The sequence below is a fragment of the Cannabis sativa genome, chromosome 8, assembly GCF_029168945.1.
Source record: "Cannabis sativa cultivar Pink pepper isolate KNU-18-1 chromosome 8, ASM2916894v1, whole genome shotgun sequence".
NCBI classification, from domain to species: Eukaryota; Viridiplantae; Streptophyta; class Magnoliopsida; order Rosales; family Cannabaceae; genus Cannabis; species Cannabis sativa.
Window position 1 is genome coordinate 49,183,409 of NC_083608.1, and position 18,203 is coordinate 49,201,611.

General features: G+C 39.2%; 3 non-coding genes across 3 annotated transcripts; 2 read left to right on the top strand and 1 right to left on the bottom strand.

Annotated features, from left to right (window-relative positions):
- The first annotated feature begins 337 nt into the window (after window positions 1-337).
- On the top strand, window positions 338-444 carry LOC115715382 (small nucleolar RNA R71). The gene has a single exon (XR_004011257.2). It is a non-coding gene; the product is annotated as a small nucleolar RNA R71 (small nucleolar RNA).
- A 10,434-nt stretch (window positions 445-10,878) lies between these two features.
- On the bottom strand, window positions 10,879-10,986 carry LOC133030691 (small nucleolar RNA R71). Its single transcript, XR_009684238.1, has one exon. It is a non-coding gene; the product is annotated as a small nucleolar RNA R71 (small nucleolar RNA).
- A 2,341-nt stretch (window positions 10,987-13,327) lies between these two features.
- Window positions 13,328-13,433, top strand: LOC133030699 (small nucleolar RNA R71). The gene has a single exon (XR_009684248.1). It is a non-coding gene; the product is annotated as a small nucleolar RNA R71 (small nucleolar RNA).
- The last annotated feature ends 4,770 nt before the right edge of the window (window positions 13,434-18,203 follow it).

Consider the following 18,203-nt stretch of genomic DNA (forward strand, 5'->3'; position numbering starts at 1 on the left):
TTATCCACATCCGCGACACTGCGAAAAGTGATGGTTGCCTCCACATATCTCACAAATAACTTGGGCTTGTTTAGCTTGCCCTGCAATCAGCTTTGTCAAGGCCTCAACTTGAGCTGTCAATTTTGTGATGGCATCAACCTCTAGCACACCAGCTACTTTCTTAGTTTGACTCCTTTCAGTTGGCCACTGCTGATTATTTAGAGCCATCTCCTCCAATAGATCGTAAGCCTCATTAGCACTCTTTCTCATAAAAGCTCCACCAGCTGCTGCATCTATCAGAGTTCTAGTGTTACCAACCAACCCGTTGTAGAAATTGTGAACCAGCATCCACTTCTCTATACCATGATGGGGACACCTCCTGATCAGATCTTTAAACCTCTCCCAAGCCTCATAGAGAGATTCATTATCTTGTTGGCAGAAATTGTTGATTTCTCCTCTTAGCTTTGCAGACTTAGCTGGAGGAAAGAACTTTGACAAGAATTTTGTTGCCAGATCATTCCATGTAGCAATAGAATTCGGTGGCAAAGAATTCAACCAACTCTTGGCTCGTTCTCTGAGAGAGAATGGAAACAACCTCAATCTAATGGCATCGTCGCTAACTCCATTAACTTTAAAAGTTTCACAAAGTTCCATGAAGTTAGAGAGATGCAAATTAGGATCTTCAGAAGGGAGACCACCAAGGCGGGCGAAGACTGCACCATTTGAAGGATGGCAGGTTTGATCTCGAAGTTGTTTGCATCCACTGCCGGTGGCCTAATACATGACTGCACTCCCGTCAGAGTAGGGAGAATGTAATCTCTCAAGCTACGGCCATTAGCTTGATCTTCAACGGCACCACCATTATTACCGTTATTTGGAGCATTCGCATTCACATTAGCAGCCATGATTTCTGATGTTTCAGCGATTCTTTGAAACTCTTTCTTGCCTCTTGTTCTTTCTGTTTCTCCTACAAGTCTTCTCAATTTCAGGATCAACTGGTACTATGACTGCTTGTCCTTCACGGCGCATACACTTAGAATTCCTGAAATAGATAGAAACAATCTTGCAAGAACAGATTAGAAATTAGCAAGAAAAAAAAATAAACCAAAGTAGAAGTTAGTATAATTTTATGTAATATCAATCTTTATACAATTCCCCGGCAACGGCGCCAAAAACTTGTTGCTATATTTTTAAACGCTACGCAAGTATACGCAATCAAGTAGTAAAATCTCACACAGGTGAGGTCGATCCCACAGGGAATTGGATTAAGTACCACTAAATTATACTTATGATTCTATTCGGTAAATCAAAAGTAATTATGGTTTAAAAACAGTAAAATTTGAAAGAAATTCAGAAAACTTAATAACACAGTTTAAAGTTGAGCAAGATGAGACAATAGGGAGGAGAATCCTGTTGTTGTTTACCCAAATTGTTAATGATTAATTACTATCCTATTCTTGGGGTGAATGACAGATTATAAAATAACCTAGCTCCTTTCAGATCTTCTAGATTCTAAATCACATGTTATCTAATTAATTCCTTAATTAAACTAACATGAAATCAGCATTAAGCAATAATCTACTCGTCACATAAGTCATGTAAATACTTTCGTTTCACATAGAACATCGATTATCTTAATTTTAGCATTCTCAATTCTCACTTTTCAGATTTTGAATTGAGATCATAGAGCATGCACAAGGTGATCAATCTTAAACATGAAATTAAACACAAATTAAGATAATTTCACACACACAAGAATTGAGGAATGGTAATTAAACATTAACTAGGAAAACATTAAACAACAATCATCATCCTCCCTAAATGGGAAATTTAGTTCAGAAACAAATCCATAACCATTCCTATAGCAATATTCAACATTAATAAATTAAAGAGGAATAAAGAAAAGAACTGTTTAAGGGTGAATTCTGGATCTTCACTTGAATCTCTACGCTCTTCCTGCCGCTCTCAGCTGTGTTTTAGGGTTCCAAATCGCTCTCCTTGACTTCCAATCGCAGTTTTCTATTTATACTTGAAATTTAGGGTTCGATGGACGAAATTACCCCCGGTCCGTACGGGATCTCGCCGCGGCGACACGTCCTCTCGCCGCGGCGAGAATGTGCCAAAATTAGGCAGTTTCTGTTTCTCGTATCTCGCCGCGGCGAGACTCTTCATCGCCGCGGCCAGATATGCAAAAACTCAAAATATGAAGTTTTTCTTCGGCCAAGCACGTCTTTCAGTGAATTTCTGCACCCGAGACCTCTTCTACTCCAAAGAACCTGAAAACATAGAAAACAAGCGTAATTCCGTCCCAACACAGCTAAGAATGCACATAAATAGGATCCATAGCATAGGCTAAAAATAGCCTAACACGGGTGCATAAATTCACTGAAAAACGTGCTGAGCCGAAGAAAAACTTCTTTTTATGAGTTTTTGCATATCTGGCCGCGGCGACGAAGAGTCTCGCCGCGGCGAGATACGAGAAGCAGAAAGAGGCAGAATTTGGCACATTCTCGCCGCGGCGAGAGGAAGTGTCGCCGCGGCGAGATCCCGTACGGACCGGGGGTAATTTCGTCCATCGAACCCTAAATTTCAAGTATAAATAGAAAACTGCGATTGGAACTCAGGGAGAGCGATTTGGAACCCTAAAACACAGCTGAGAGCGGCAGGAAGAACGTAGAGATTCAAGTGAAGATCCAGAATTCACCCTTAAACAGTTCTTTTCTTTATTCCTCTTTAATTTATTAATGTTGAATATTGCTATAGGAATGGTTATGGATTTGTTTCTGAACTAAATTTCCCATTTAGGGAGGATGATGATTGTTGTTTAATGTTTTCCTAGTTAATGTTTAATTACCATTCCTCAATTCTTGTGTGTGTGAAATTATCTTAATTTGTGTTTAATTTCATGTTTAAGATTGATCACCTTGTGCATGCTCTATGATCTCAATTCAAAATCTGAAAAGTGAGAATTGAGAATGCTAAAATTAAGATAATCGATGTTCTATGTGAAACGAAAGTATTTACATGACTTATGTGACGAGTAGATTATTGCTTAATGCTGATTTCATGTTAGTTTAATTAAGGAATTAATTAGATAACATGTGGTTTAGAATCTAGAAGATCTGAAAGGAGCTAGGTTATTTTATAATCTGTCATTCACCCCAAGAATAGGATAGTAATTAATCATTAACAATTTGGGTAAACAACAACAGGATTCTCCTCCCTATTGTCTCATCTTGCTCAACTTTAAACTGTGTTATTAAGTTTTCTGAATTTCTTTCAAATTTTACTGTTTTTTAAACCATAATTACTTTTGATTTACCGAATAGAATCATAAGTATAATTTAGTGGTACTTAATCCAATTCCCTGTGGGATCGACCTCACCTGTGTGAGATTTTACTACTTGATTGCGTATACTTGCGTAGGGTACAAGGAGATGAAGTTGTATTTAATGTACTCAAAGCAATGACCTATCCTACAGCTAGTGACAACTGTTTTGCAATTGATGTGGTGGATCAGTTGGTGGAGACAAAGACACATGCTGAAGACCCTCTTAATCTGACTTTGGTACAAGAAGAGGTGGTAGAACAAGATGGTAAGGAAGCTTTTGAATATGCTATGTGGCTCGATTCTTATGGACCGTTGAATAGAAAATATTATGAAGAGTTGGGAGTCATACCAACAAAGCCTACCCCATCTACTGAAAAGCCTCCTCAACTAGAGTTGAAAGTCCTACCAGAGCATCTCAGGTATGAATATTTGGGAGAGAATAAGACACTTCCTGTTATTGTGGCTTCTTCCCTATCTTCTGTAGAGACAGATAAGCTATTACGGGTTTTAAGGAAGCATTCAAAAGCCATTGGATGGACTTTAGCAGATATTAAAGGGATCAGCCCTTCAACTGTAATGCATAGAATCTTAATGGAGGAAGGAGTGAAACCAACCATTGATGCACAACGTAGATTGAATCCACCAATGAAGGAGGTTGTCAGAAAAGAAGTTTTGAAGTGGTTAGATGCCGGGGTAGCGTATCCTATTTCAGACAGTAAATGGGTGAGTCCAGTTCAAGTTGTTCCAAAGAAAGGAGGGATGACGGTGGTGAAGAATGAGAAGAATGAACTTATCCCAACTAGAACTGTCACGGGATGGAGAATTTGCATTGACTACCGAAAACTCAACAAGGCCACAAGAAAAGATCACTTTCCACTCCCATTCATTGATCAGATGTTAGACAAGTTGGCAGGACAAGAGTACTATTGTTTCCTTGATGGGTACTCAGGGTATCACCAAATAGCTATAGCACCGGAGGATCAAGAGAAAACAACATTCACATGTCCATATGGTACTTTTGCTTTTCGACGAATGCCATTTGGGCTATGTAATGCTCCAAAGAACATTTCGCAGGTGTATGATGGCTATATTTTCGATTTGATAGAAAAGTGCATCGAGGTGTTCATGGATGATTTTTCGGTTGTTTGGCTCATCGTTTGACCAATGTCCGAGTAACTTGGAGTTGGTTTTAGCAAGATGTGAAGACTCTAATTTGGTCTTGAATCGGGAAAAGTGCCATTTCATGGTTACAGAAGGAATAGTGCTGGGACATAAAATCTCAAAAGAAGGTATTGAGGTTGACAGAGCCAAAGTATCTACAATTGAGAACTTGCCTCCTCCAATTTCAGTGAAGGGAGTCCGAAGCTTTTTGGGTCATGCCGGGTTTTATAGAAGATTCATCAAAGATTTCTCCAAAGTGGCCAAACCGCTATCCAATCTTCTTGCTAGTGGAGTTCCTTTTGAATTTGGGAAAGATTGTCTTGAAGCATTCCAAATTCTCAAGGAGAAGTTAATCTCAGCACCGATTGTGACTACACCAAACTGGGAACTACCTTTTGAAATCATGTGCGATGCAAGTGATTATGCTATTGGAGCAGTCTTGGGACAACGGGTTGACAAGGTATTCAGAACCATTTATTATGCAAGCAAAACCTTGAATGATGCCCAACTAAACTACGCTACTACAGAAAAAGAGATGCTGGCCATAGTATTTGCTTGTGACAAATTTCGACCCTACTTAATTGGTAATAAAGTGATAGTGTATACAGATCATTCAGCAATCAAATACTTGATGACTAAGAAGGATGCCAAACCACGACTGATTCGATGGGTTCTTCTTTTGCAAGAATTTGATCTAGATATAAAAGACAAGAAGGGTACTGAGAACTTGGTGGCAGATCACTTGTCAAGACTAGAGCTGGAAGAAAGTCAGAATGCAAAAGAGGTACAAATAAATGAACAATTTCCCGATGAACAACTCTTTAGTGTGAGGGAAAGTCTGATGGTACCATGGTATGCTGATTATGTTAACTTCTTGGCTGCCAATATCACTCCTCCTGAGCTATCTCGTCAACAACTAAAGAAGTTCTTTTCTGAGGTGAAACATTATTATTGGGAAGAGCCAATCCTCTACAAGCACTGTGCAGATCAGATAATAAGAAGGTGTGTGCCTGAAGAGGAGATGTATTCTATTCTTAATCACTGTCATGCTTTACCATGTGGGGGACACTTCAGTGGAACTAGAACAGCTGCCAAGGTGTTGCAAAGTGGATTCTTTTGGCCAACGCTTTTCAAAGATGCTAGTACTTTTGTGAAGGCATGTGATCGTTGTCAGCGTACAGGAAACATCTCAAGGAGAAACGAAATGCCTTTGACAGGAATCTTGGAAGTTGAATTGTTTGATGTATGGGGGATAGATTTTATGGGTCCTTTTCCTTCATCGTTTAGCAATTTATACATCCTATTAGCTGTGGATTATGTGTCAAAATGGGTGGAAGCTGCAGCCACACCAGCTAATGATGGTAAAACAGTCCTTCGGTTCCTTCAAAAGAACATATTCACTCGGTTTGGAACTCCCCGAGCAATCATAAGCGATGAAGGGAGTCACTTTTGCAACAAACAATTCGAAGCACTCCTTTCGAGATATGGTGTTCGTCATAGAACAGCTCTACCTTATCATCCGCAGAGTAATGGTCAAGCTGAGATTTCTAACCGGGAAATAAAGATGATTCTGGAGAAAACGGTGCAGAGATCAAGGAAAGATTGGTCAAGAAAGTTGGATGACGCATTGTGGGCTTATAGAACAGCGTTCAAGACACCAATCGGGATGTCACCATATCGGTTGGTGTTTGGAAAGGCTTGTCATCTACCGGTAGAGTTAGAACACAAAGCTTATTGGGCAATGAGAACTCTAAACATGGACTTAAAAGCCGCCGGCGTAAAAGACTACTACAGTTGGATGAGTTGGAAGAATTTCGAAATGAAGCATATGAGAACGCCAAGATTTACAAGGAAAGAACTAAGAGATGGCACGACAGAAATCTAGTCAGAAAAGAGTTTCAACCTGGTCAACAAGTTCTACTCTTTAACTCAAGGCTAAAGTTGTTTCCTGGTAAATTAAAATCAAGGTGGTCAGGGCCATTTACGGTGATCAAAGTGTTTCCCTACGGAGCAGTGGAACTAAAAGGTGAAAGTCCTAATACTTTCAAAGTGAATGGACAACGATTAAAGCTCTACTTGGGGGGTCAATTTGATCAAACCAAGTCCGCCATGATTCTGGCGCCACTTTGAAGATCTCGATCAACGTCTAGCTGAGTGACGATAAAGTTAGCGCTAATTGGGAGGCAACCCAAGTGTACTTTTGATTTAGTTGAACTCTCTTTAAGTTTACTTTTATTTTTCTTGATGTTCATTCTGTTTCGTTACTGAAAAAAAAAAAAAAAAAAAAAAAAAAAAAAAAATTTTTGGTTTTTGGTCAGTGGCCGCGGCCATGAAATGTCTGGCCGCGGCCAGAATTGTTTGACAGAAAGGAGCATATTTTCGACATTTCTCGCCGCGGCAAGGGTATAGGCCGCCGCGGCGAGAATGGACTTCCAGAACCACCCAGTTTTTCACGAATTCTCGCCGCGGCGAGGGTATAAGCCGCCGCGGCGAGATTGCCAGATTTCCCTTTTTAAAACCCAAAAACCCTAACATTTCAAAATCACACCTCATTCAAACACCTTCTTCTCCCAGCCGAAAAACACCTCTTTTCACCCTAATTTCTTCATCTAATCCCATTCAAACCAATTTTCCTCAAAATTACCCATAAACTTTCATCCCAAATCATCATAATCCCTTATTTCTCTCATCTAACACTCTTTTCCTCTAAAAATCCATTCCAAAATCCCTAAACCTCACCCAAATTTCAGAAAAATCACTATTCATCTTCTTCTTCCCTAAAGCTTCAAGGTTCTCATCAATGGAGGTTGACTAAAAAGTGATTTTCATTGAGGTATTGATTCTAAGACTTCCATTCCAATTTTTATTGAAAAATTTCTGAATTTGTTGGATAGTTTTGAATTATTTGGTGGATATTTGGGATTTTTGCTATATACCTTGTTGAAATTGATTGTGTGAATAGCATTGGGTTAAATTGAAAGGGATTTTTATCCCGGGAAGTCAATTTTTAAGGGGAAGTGCTGTCAAAATTTTGAAAAATCTTGAAAGTTAGAAAAAAATTTGGGAGTTATGGGTCCAAAAAGGTCAAGGGTCAATGAAGAGGGAGCTTCATCATCCAACCCATCTAGGGGACGCCCTAACCTTGATAGAGTTAGGTTTGCCAACGTAGAGGCTCAAGAGAGGTTTTTAAAATTGAAAGATAGGGCGTTCATTGAAGATAGAGGGATAGACATAGTCAACCTAAGCCAAACTGCCAATATTCCCCCTGCTTTTGCATCTATTAGGGATCAAATCCTAGAGGTGTGGACTAAGTTCGTCGATGTTACTGAGCGTGGTAATCAAACTCTAGCTTTGGAGTTTTTAGCCAACTGGCCTGAAAGAGAGGAGGGAAAAGTTAGAGTTAGGGGGGTTAGAGTGCCTGCTACCGTAGAAGCTATTCATGCCCTTTATGATCTCCGAACTTTCTCCTATGAAGAACAGCAATTGAAACAACAATTCTATAATAGAAGTACGAATTATGTGGATATGGCTGAGACTCTAGGGTATCCTGGCCTTAGGTTCCATGAGCTTAGTGGGGTACCATACCAATTATACCGATGTGAACTCAATCCAGTGGCCAAGGCTTGGCTATACTTTGTTAGTGCAAGGTTTGCTCCCAACAAGCATTTTTCTGATGCTCAAATGGACAGACTTAAATGGGTTTATGGTATTATGAAAGGGTATAATCTGAATGTGGGGGATATTGTTCGAACAACCTTTGATATTATGGTTGAGGGATCTTCCGGTGGAGGACTGGGGTTGGCTGGAATAATCACTGACCTCTGTGAGAAACATGGAGTACCACAGTACTCATATGATACAAAGGTACCGCCCCAGCGTCCTATTACTTTGGCGACTGTTCTGCGCTTCAAACCTCCTCATCCTCATGGTCAACCGCCAGTTCAAGGAGGTCCTCCGGCAAGAGAAGAAGAAGAACGTGAGGACATCGAACCACCACGTCTTGTCGGGCCTCTTGACCCTGCCATGCAGTACACTCACAATCAGCTGAATTATCTGATTCAGCAGAACATTCATATGCAGAATTACATGGCCCAGAGGAGTATCTTTGATGAGCAGCAGGTGGCTCAATTGAACACCCTTGTCACGAGGATGAACATCGGTGTGGATGATCCAAACTATTTTCCCATGCCACCCCGTTTCAACCCGTATGACCAGCCACCGCCGCCAAACCCCTTTTAAGGGGCTCAGGTAAGTTTCTCTCCTCCTGGTTTATTTTCACACATTGGGGACAATGTGCATTTTAGTTTGGGGGGGGAAACTTAATCTATTTTTTCGCGTTTATTTGTTTTAGTTTATTTGTTTTAGTTTTTTTAGTTGTGCGTGATAGCTAAATTGAAAAATGGATTGAATTGTTGTTATTCACTTGTGCAATGGATTGAAACATAACTGTGTGCTTGACTTGCAACTGTTTGAATTGAATTGAATTGTTTGTTAGGCTATTTTTAGCCTATGTTTTGGATCCGATTTATGTGCATTCTTAGCTGTGTTGGGACGGAATTACGCTTGTTTTCTATGTTTTCAGGTTCTTTGGAGTAAAAGAGGTCTCGGGTGCATAAATTCACTGAAAAACGTGCTGAGCCGAAGAAAAACTTCTTTTTATGAGTTTTTGCATATCTGGCCGCGGCGACGAAGAGTCTCGCCGCGGCGAGATACGAGAAGCAGAAAGAGGCAGAATTTGGCACATTCTCGCCGCGGCGAGAGGAAGTGTCGCCGCGGCGAGATCCCGTACGGACCGGGGGTAATTTCGTCCATCGAACCCTAAATTTCAAGTATAAATAGAAAACTGCGATTGGAACTCAGGGAGAGCGATTTGGAACCCTAAAACACAGCTGAGAGCGGCAGGAAGAACGTAGAGATTCAAGTGAAGATCCAGAATTCACCCTTAAACAGTTCTTTTCTTTATTCCTCTTTAATTTATTAATGTTGAATATTGCTATAGGAATGGTTATGGATTTGTTTCTGAACTAAATTTCCCATTTAGGGAGGATGATGATTGTTGTTTAATGTTTTCCTAGTTAATGTTTAATTACCATTCCTCAATTCTTGTGTGTGTGAAATTATCTTAATTTGTGTTTAATTTCATGTTTAAGATTGATCACCTTGTGCATGCTCTATGATCTCAATTCAAAATCTGAAAAGTGAGAATTGAGAATGCTAAAATTAAGATAATCGATGTTCTATGTGAAACGAAAGTATTTACATGACTTATGTGACGAGTAGATTATTGCTTAATGCTGATTTCATGTTAGTTTAATTAAGGAATTAATTAGATAACATGTGGTTTAGAATCTAGAAGATCTGAAAGGAGCTAGGTTATTTTATAATCTGTCATTCACCCCAAGAATAGGATAGTAATTAATCATTAACAATTTGGGTAAACAACAACAGGATTCTCCTCCCTATTGTCTCATCTTGCTCAACTTTAAACTGTGTTATTAAGTTTTCTGAATTTCTTTGTTGATTTTACTGTTTTTTAAACCATAATTACTTTTGATTTACCGAATAGAATCATAAGTATAATTTAGTGGTACTTAATCCAATTCCCTGTGGGATCGACCTCACCTGTGTGAGATTTTACTACTTGATTGCGTATACTTGCGTAGCGTTTAAAAATATAGCAACAAGTTTTTGGCGCCGTTGCCGGGGAATTGTTTAAAGATTAATATTACATAAAATTATACTAACTTCTACTTTGGTATATTTTCTCTTGCTGATTTTTCTAACCTTTTTCTTGCAATATTTTCTTTATTTATCTCAGGAATCCTAAGTGCATGCGCCGTCAAGGACAATCAGTCATATTACCAGTTGATCCTGAAATTGAGAAAACCTGCAGGAAGAATCGAAAGAACAAGAGGCAAGAAAGAGTTTCAGCAACTGCTGAAACATCAGAAATCATGGCTGCCAATGTGAACAATAATGCTGGGAACAATGGGCGTAATAATGGTAATAATGGTGGCGCTGTGGAAGATCAAGCTAATGGCCGAAGCTTGAGAGATTACATTCTCCCTACTCTGACGGGAGTGCAGTCATGTATTAGGCCACCGGCAGTGGATGCAAACAACTTCGAGATCAAACCTGCCATCCTTCAAATGGTGCAGTCTTCAGTTCAGTTTGGTGGTCTCCCTTCTGAAGATCCTAATTTGCATCTCTCTAACTTCATGGAACTTTGTGAAACTTTTAAAGTTAATGGAGTTAGCGACGATGCCATTAGATTGAGGTTGTTTCCATTCTCTCTCAGAGAACGAGCCAAGAGTTGGTTGAATTCTTTGCCACCGAATTCTATTGCTACATGGAATGATCTGGCAACAAAATTCTTGTCAAAGTTCTTTCCTCCAAAGAAAGTACGCAAAGTCGAGAGGAGAAATTAATAATTTACGCCAACAAGATAATGAATCTCTCCATGAGGCCTGGGAGAGGTTTAAAGATCTGATCAGGAAGTGTCCCCATCATGGTATAGAGAAGTGGATCTTTGGTTCACAACTTCTACAACGGGTTGGTTGGTAATACTAGAACTCTAATAGATGCAGCAGCTGGCGGAGCTTTTATGAGAAAGAGTGCTAATGAGGCATATGATCTACTGGAGGAGATGGCTCTAAACAACCAGCAGTGGCCAACTGAAAGGAGTCAATCCAAGAAAGTAGCTGGTGTGTTAGAGGTCGATGCCATCACAAAGTTAACAGCTCAGGTTGAGGCATTGACTAAAATCATTGCAGGGCAAGCTAAGCAAGCCCAAATTGTTTGTGAGTTATGTGGAGGAAGTCATCACTTTTCGGAGTGCCAAGCAGATGTGGATGATTTGCCAATGGATGAAGCTAAGGCCATTGGGAATTTTTCACAGAACAACAACAACAACAATTATGGGTTCAACCAGAATAACAACCGAAGAAATAGTGGGTTCTATCAACAAAGAAATCAGAACCAACAGTTTAATCAGCAACAATCCTGCGGTGGAAGTTCTAGTTTGCGGACAGATTCTTCGCTCCAATTCATGACCGAAACTAGATCTTCAATTAAAGACTGCGGACTCAGATGGGCCAGCTAGCAACTCAGGTAGCAACCCGCCCTCAAGGAAATTTGCCTAGCACCACTGAAGTTAATCCTAAAGAAAACTGCAAGGCAATTACCCTGAGGAGCGGTAAGAAGTATAATGGGCCTGAGTTACCACAACCAGTTGAGGTAGATGTAGAAATAAATGCTCAACCAGTGCCAACACCAACACCGACAGCAGAGAAGGCTACTGATAGCCCAACACCACCACAACAGTCTCCACCAACTGATCCACCACATCAATTGCAAAACAGTTGTCACTAGCTGTAGGATAGGTCATTGCTTTGAGTACATTAAATACAACTTCATCTCCTTGTACCCTTAGCTTTAACTCTCCTTTCTGAACATCAATTAGTGCTTTCCCTGTTGCCAAGAAAGGTCTCCCCAGAATGATAGGAACATTACTGTCTTCTTCCATATCCAGAACAATGAAATCAGCTGGGAAGATGAACTTGTCCACCTTTACTAACACATCCTCAATGACTCCTCTAGGGTGAGCTAGCGATCGATCTGCCAATTGAAGAGTTACAGTAGTTGGCTTTGCTTCACCTAGCTGCAATCTTTTGAACCCTGACACGGGCATTAAGTTAATACGGGCTCCCAAATCACATAGTGCATTTATCCCTTCAATTTTACCAATAGTACAAGGAATAGTGAAACTCCCTGGATCTCTGAGTTTTGGAGGGAGTTTCTTCTGTAGAATAGCGCTACACTCTTCAGTTAGAGCCACTGTCTCATAGTCTTCCATCTTCCTCTTCTTTGACAAAATTTCCTTCATAAACTTCACATAACTTGGCATCTGCTCTAGAGCTTCAGCAAAAGGAATGTTAATGTGAAGTCTTTTGAAGACTTCTAGAAACTTGGTGAACTGCTTGTCTAAGCTTGACTTTCTCAGCCTCTGAGGATATGGTATCTTTACATGATGATCAATACTAATCGGTGGAGACTGTTGTGGTGGTGTTGGGCTATCAGTAGCCTTCTCTCGTCGGTGTTGGTGTTGGCACTGGTTGAGCATTTATTTCTACATCTACCTCAACTGGTTGTGGTAACTCAGGCCCATTATACTTCTTACCGCTCCTCAGGGTAATTGCCTTGCGCTTTTCTTTAGGATTAACTTCGGTGGTGCTAGGCAAATTTCCTTGAGGGCGGGTTGCTACGAGTTGCTAGGCCGGCCCATCCGAGTCCGCAGGTCTTTAATTGAAGATCTAGTTTCGGTCATGAATTGGAGCAAGAATTGTCCGCAAACTAGAACTTCCACCGCAGGATTGTTGCCGATTAAACCGTTGGTTCCGATTTCTTTGTTGATAGAACCCACTATTTCTTCGGTTGTTATTACGGTTGAACCCATAATTGTTGTTGTTGTTGTTACGTGAAAAATTCCCAATGGCCTTAGCTTCATCCATTGGCAAATCATCCACATCCGCTTGGCACTCCGAAAAGTGATGACTTCCTCCACATAACTCACAAACAATTTGGGCTTGCTTAGCTTGCCCCGCAATGATTTTAGTCAATGCCTCAACTCCGAGCCGTTAACTTTGTGATGGCATCGACCTCTAACACACCGCCTACTTTCTTGGATTGACTCCTTTCGGTTGGCCATCGCTGGTTGTTTAGAGCCATCTCCTCCAGAGATCATATGCCTCATTAGCACTCTTTCTCATAAAAGCTCCGCCAGCTGCTGCATCTATTAGAGTTCTAGTATTACCAACCAACCCGTTGTAGAAGTTGTGAACCAGCATCCACTTCTCTATACCATGATGGGGACACTTCCTGATCAGATCTTTAAACCTCTCCTGTGCCTCATGGAGAGATTCATTATCTTGTTGGCGAAATTATTAATTTCTCCTCTCGGCTTTGCGTACTTTGCCGGAGGAAAGAACTTTGACAAGAATTTTGTTGCCGATCATTCCATGTAGCAATAGAATTCGGTGGCAAAGAATTCAACCAACTCTTGGCTCGTTCTCTGAGAGAGAATGGAAACAACCTCAATCTAATGGCATCGTCGCTAACTCCATTAACTTTAAAAGTTTCACAAAGTTCCATGAAGTTAGAGAGATGCAAATTAGGATCTTCAGAAGGGAGACCACCAAACTGAACTGAAGACTGCACCATTTGAAGGATGGCAGGTTTGATCTCGAAGTTGTTTGCATCCATCGCCGTGGCCTAATACATGACTGCACTCCCGTCAGAGTAGGGAGAATGTAATCTCTCAAGCTTCGGCCATTAGCTTGATCTTCCACAGCGCCACCATTATTACCATTATTACGCCCATTGTTCCCAGCATTATTGTTCACATTGGCAGCCATGATTTCGATGTTTCGGCGATTCTTTGAAACTCTTTCTTGCCTCTTGTTCTTTCGATTCTTCCTGCAGGTTTTCTCAATTTCAGGATCAACTGGTAATATGACTGATTGTCCTTGACGGCGCATGCACTTAGGATTCCTGAGATAAATAAAGAAAATATTGCAAGAAAAAGGTTAGAAAAATCAGCAAGAGAAAATATACCAAAGTAGAAGTTAGTATAATTTTATGTAATATTAATCTTTAAACAATTCCCAAGAACGGCGCCAAAAACTTGTTGCTATATTTTTAAACGCTACGCAAGTATACGCAATCAAGTAGTAAAATCTCACACAGGTGAGGTCGATCCCACAGGGAATTGGATTAAGTACCACTAAATTATACTTATGATTCTATTCGGTAAATCAAAAGTAATTATGGTTTAAAAAACAGTAAAATCAACAAAGAAATTCAGAAAACTTAATAACACAGTTTAAAGTTGAGCAAGATGAGACAATAGGGAGGAGAATCCTGTTGTTGTTTACCCAAATTGTTAATGATTAATTACTATCCTATTCTTGGGGTGAATGACAGATTATAAAATAACCTAGCTCCTTTCAGATCTTCTAGATTCTAAACCACATGTTATCTAATTAATTCCTTAATTAAACTAACATGAAATCAGCATTAAGCAATAATCTACTCGTCACATAAGTCATGTAAATACTTTCGTTTCACATAGAACATCGATTATCTTAATTTTAGCATTCTCAATTCTCACTTTTCAGATTTTGAATTGAGATCATAGAGCATGCACAAGGTGATCAATCTTAAACATGAAATTAAACACAAATTAAGATAATTTCACACACACAAGAATTGAGGAATGGTAATTAAACATTAACTAGGAAAACATTAAACAACAATCATCATCCTCCCTAAATGGGAAATTTAGTTCAGAAACAAATCCATAACCATTCCTATAGCAATATTCAACATTAATAAATTAAAGAGGAATAAAGAAAAGAACTGTTTAAGGGTGAATTTCGGATCTTCACTTGAATCTCTACGTTCTTCCTGCCGCTCTCAGCTGTGTTTTAGGGTTCCAAATCGCTCTCCCTGAGTTCCAATCGCAGTTTTCTATTTATACTTGAAATTTAGGGTTCGATGGACGAAATTACCCCCGGTCCGTACGGGATCTCGCCGCGGCGACACTTCCTCTCGCCGCGGCGAGAATGTGCCAAATTTCGCCTCTTCGCTTCTCGTATCTCGCCGCGGCGAGACTCTTCGTCGCCGCGGCCAGGATATGCAAAAACTCATAAAAAGAAGTTTTTCTTCGGCCAAGACGTTTTTCAGTGAATTTATGCACCCGAGACCTCTTTTACTCCAAAGAACCTGAAAACATAGAAAACAAGCGTAATTCCGTCCCAACACAGCTAAGAATGCACATAAATCGGATCCAAAACATAGGCTAAAAATAGCCTAACAAACTCCCCCAAACTGACTCTTTACTCGTCCCCGAGTAAACTAAGACTAAACTAAAAAAAACTAAAAATGATAGCTGAACTTTCCAACAATTAAATTGTTACCACCACCTGCACAACTTCAATCCCTCAATAACCAGAATTTCGACTTGCCAACTCTAAGAACTAAGTTGAATGTGCAGTTTACAAGTAAGTAATTCATACAAACATAAAGCATCGCAATTCCCATCAATATCACAACTGTTCTAACTTTCCAACATCCCACTAACACATGATCAATAAGTTTGAATGACATACCTCTCTCCACTAATGTTGACAAATTTCTACCTGGAATCAATAGGTCTTTTTCGGTTAAAATCACATGGCTTAGGTACATGGGTAGATGAGAAGTCATTTAGGCTAAACTATACCATAAGCACTATTAACCAAGCAAGCCTAGACATTTATTTTGCTTTCTTTCCATATATCCCAAAAACAGAAATAAGAGATTGCAATTTTTTTCTTGTGCGTGCACCTCATAATTTTCTTAACTTTTTTTTCAAGAAGACACATTTTTTTTCTTTTTTTTTTTTTTCATAGGCACAACACACAATATTCTTATTATTTTTTCAATCTCTCATTCCTACACTTTATATTTTTTTTTTCACTTACAGCACTTATTCCCCCCCCAAACTTGTTTCAAGGCTTATGGCATAACAAAATATGTTCAGGGTGAAAAAGAAGTTAGAATAACGAATTCAGCTCCGTGAAGTGGTGAAAAATTTTAAAACAGGCTAAGGCTCAACTTTGGGTATACTAAGGAAAATTTTTTTCAGGTAGGCTTGAAAGGCTCAATCGATCCAAAGAAAATTTGCCTAAATCATTTTCCAAACAAAAATCATCAAGGATTTCGCTTCAAGAGAGTATGTCAAACAAATTCTATTCCATGTTCAATCAATCATTCCACAATCCAAATAGAACACAAGTGATATGTGAGAATAGCCAATGTTTTAAAATTTTTCACCACTTCACGGAGCTGAATTCGTTATTCTAACTTCTTTTTCACCCTGAACATATTTTGTTATGCCATAAGCCTTGAAACAAGTTTGGGGGGGGAATAAGTGCTGTAAGTGAAAAAAAAAAATATAAAGTGTAGGAATGAGAGATTGAAAAAATAATAAGAATATTGTGTGTTGTGCCTATGAAAAAAAAAAAAAAAAAAAAATGTGTCTTCTTGAAAAAAAAGTTAAGAAAATTATGAGGTGCACGCACAAGAAAAAAATTGCAATCTCTTATTTCTGTTTTTGGGATATATGGAAAGAAAGCAAAATAAATGTCTAGGCTTGCTTGGTTAATAGTGCTTATGGTATAGTTTAGCCTAAATGACTTCTCATCTACCCATGTACCTAAGCCATGTGATTTTAACCGAAAAAGACCTATTGATTCCAGGTAGAAATTTGTCAACATTAGTGGAGAGAGGTATGTCATTCAAACTTATTGATCATGTGTTAGTGGGATGTTGGAAAGTTAGAACAGTTGTGATATTGATGGGAATTGCGATGCTTTATGTTTGTATGAATTACTTACTTGTAAACTGCACATTCAACTTAGTTCTTAGAGTTGGCAAGTCGAAATTCTGGTTATTGAGGGATTGAAGTTGTGCAGGTGGTGGTAACAATTTAATTGTTGGAAAGTTCAGCTATCATTTTTAGTTTTTTTTAGTTTAGTCTTAGTTTACTCGGGGACGAGTAAAGAGTCAGTTTGGGGGAGTTTGTTAGGCTATTTTTAGCCTATGTTTTGGATCCGATTTATGTGCATTCTTAGCTGTGTTGGGACGGAATTACGCTTGTTTTCTATGTTTTCAGGTTCTTTGGAGTAAAAGAGGTCTCGGGTGCATAAATTCACTGAAAAACGTGCTGAGCCGAAGAAAAACTTCTTTTTATGAGTTTTTGCATATCTGGCCGCGGCGACGAAGAGTCTCGCCGCGGCGAGATACGAGAAGCAGAAAGAGGCAGAATTTGGCACATTCTCGCCGCGGCGAGAGGAAGTGTCGCCGCGGCGAGATCCCGTACGGACCGGGGGTAATTTCGTCCATCGAACCCTAAATTTCAAGTATAAATAGAAAACTGCGATTGGAACTCAGGGAGAGCGATTTGGAACCCTAAAACACAGCTGAGAGCGGCAGGAAGAACGTAGAGATTCAAGTGAAGATCCAGAATTCACCCTTAAACAGTTCTTTTCTTTATTCCTCTTTAATTTATTAATGTTCAATATTGCTATAGGAATGGTTATGGATTTGTTTCTGAACTAAATTTCCCATTTAGGGAGGATGATGATTGTTGTTTAATGTTTTCCTAGTTAATGTTTAATTACCATTCCTCAATTCTTGTGTGTGTGAAATTATCTTAATTTGTGTTTAATTTCATGTTTAAGATTGATCACCTTGTGCATGCTCTATGATCTCAATTCAAAATCTGAAAAGTGAGAATTGAGAATGCTAAAATTAAGATAATCGATGTTCTATGTGAAACGAAAGTATTTACATGACTTATGTGACGAGTAGATTATTGCTTAATGCTGATTTCATGTTAGTTTAATTAAGGAATTAATTAGATAACATGTGGTTTAGAATCTAGAAGATCTGAAAGGAGCTAGGTTATTTTATAATCTGTCATTCACCCCAAGAATAGGATAGTAATTAATCATTAACAATTTGGGTAAACAACAACAGGATTCTCCTCCCTATTGTCTCATCTTGCTCAACTTTAAACTGTGTTATTAAGTTTTCTGAATTTCTTTCAAATTTTACTGTTTTTTAAACCATAATTACTTTTGATTTACCGAATAGAATCATAAGTATAATTTAGTGGTACTTAATCCAA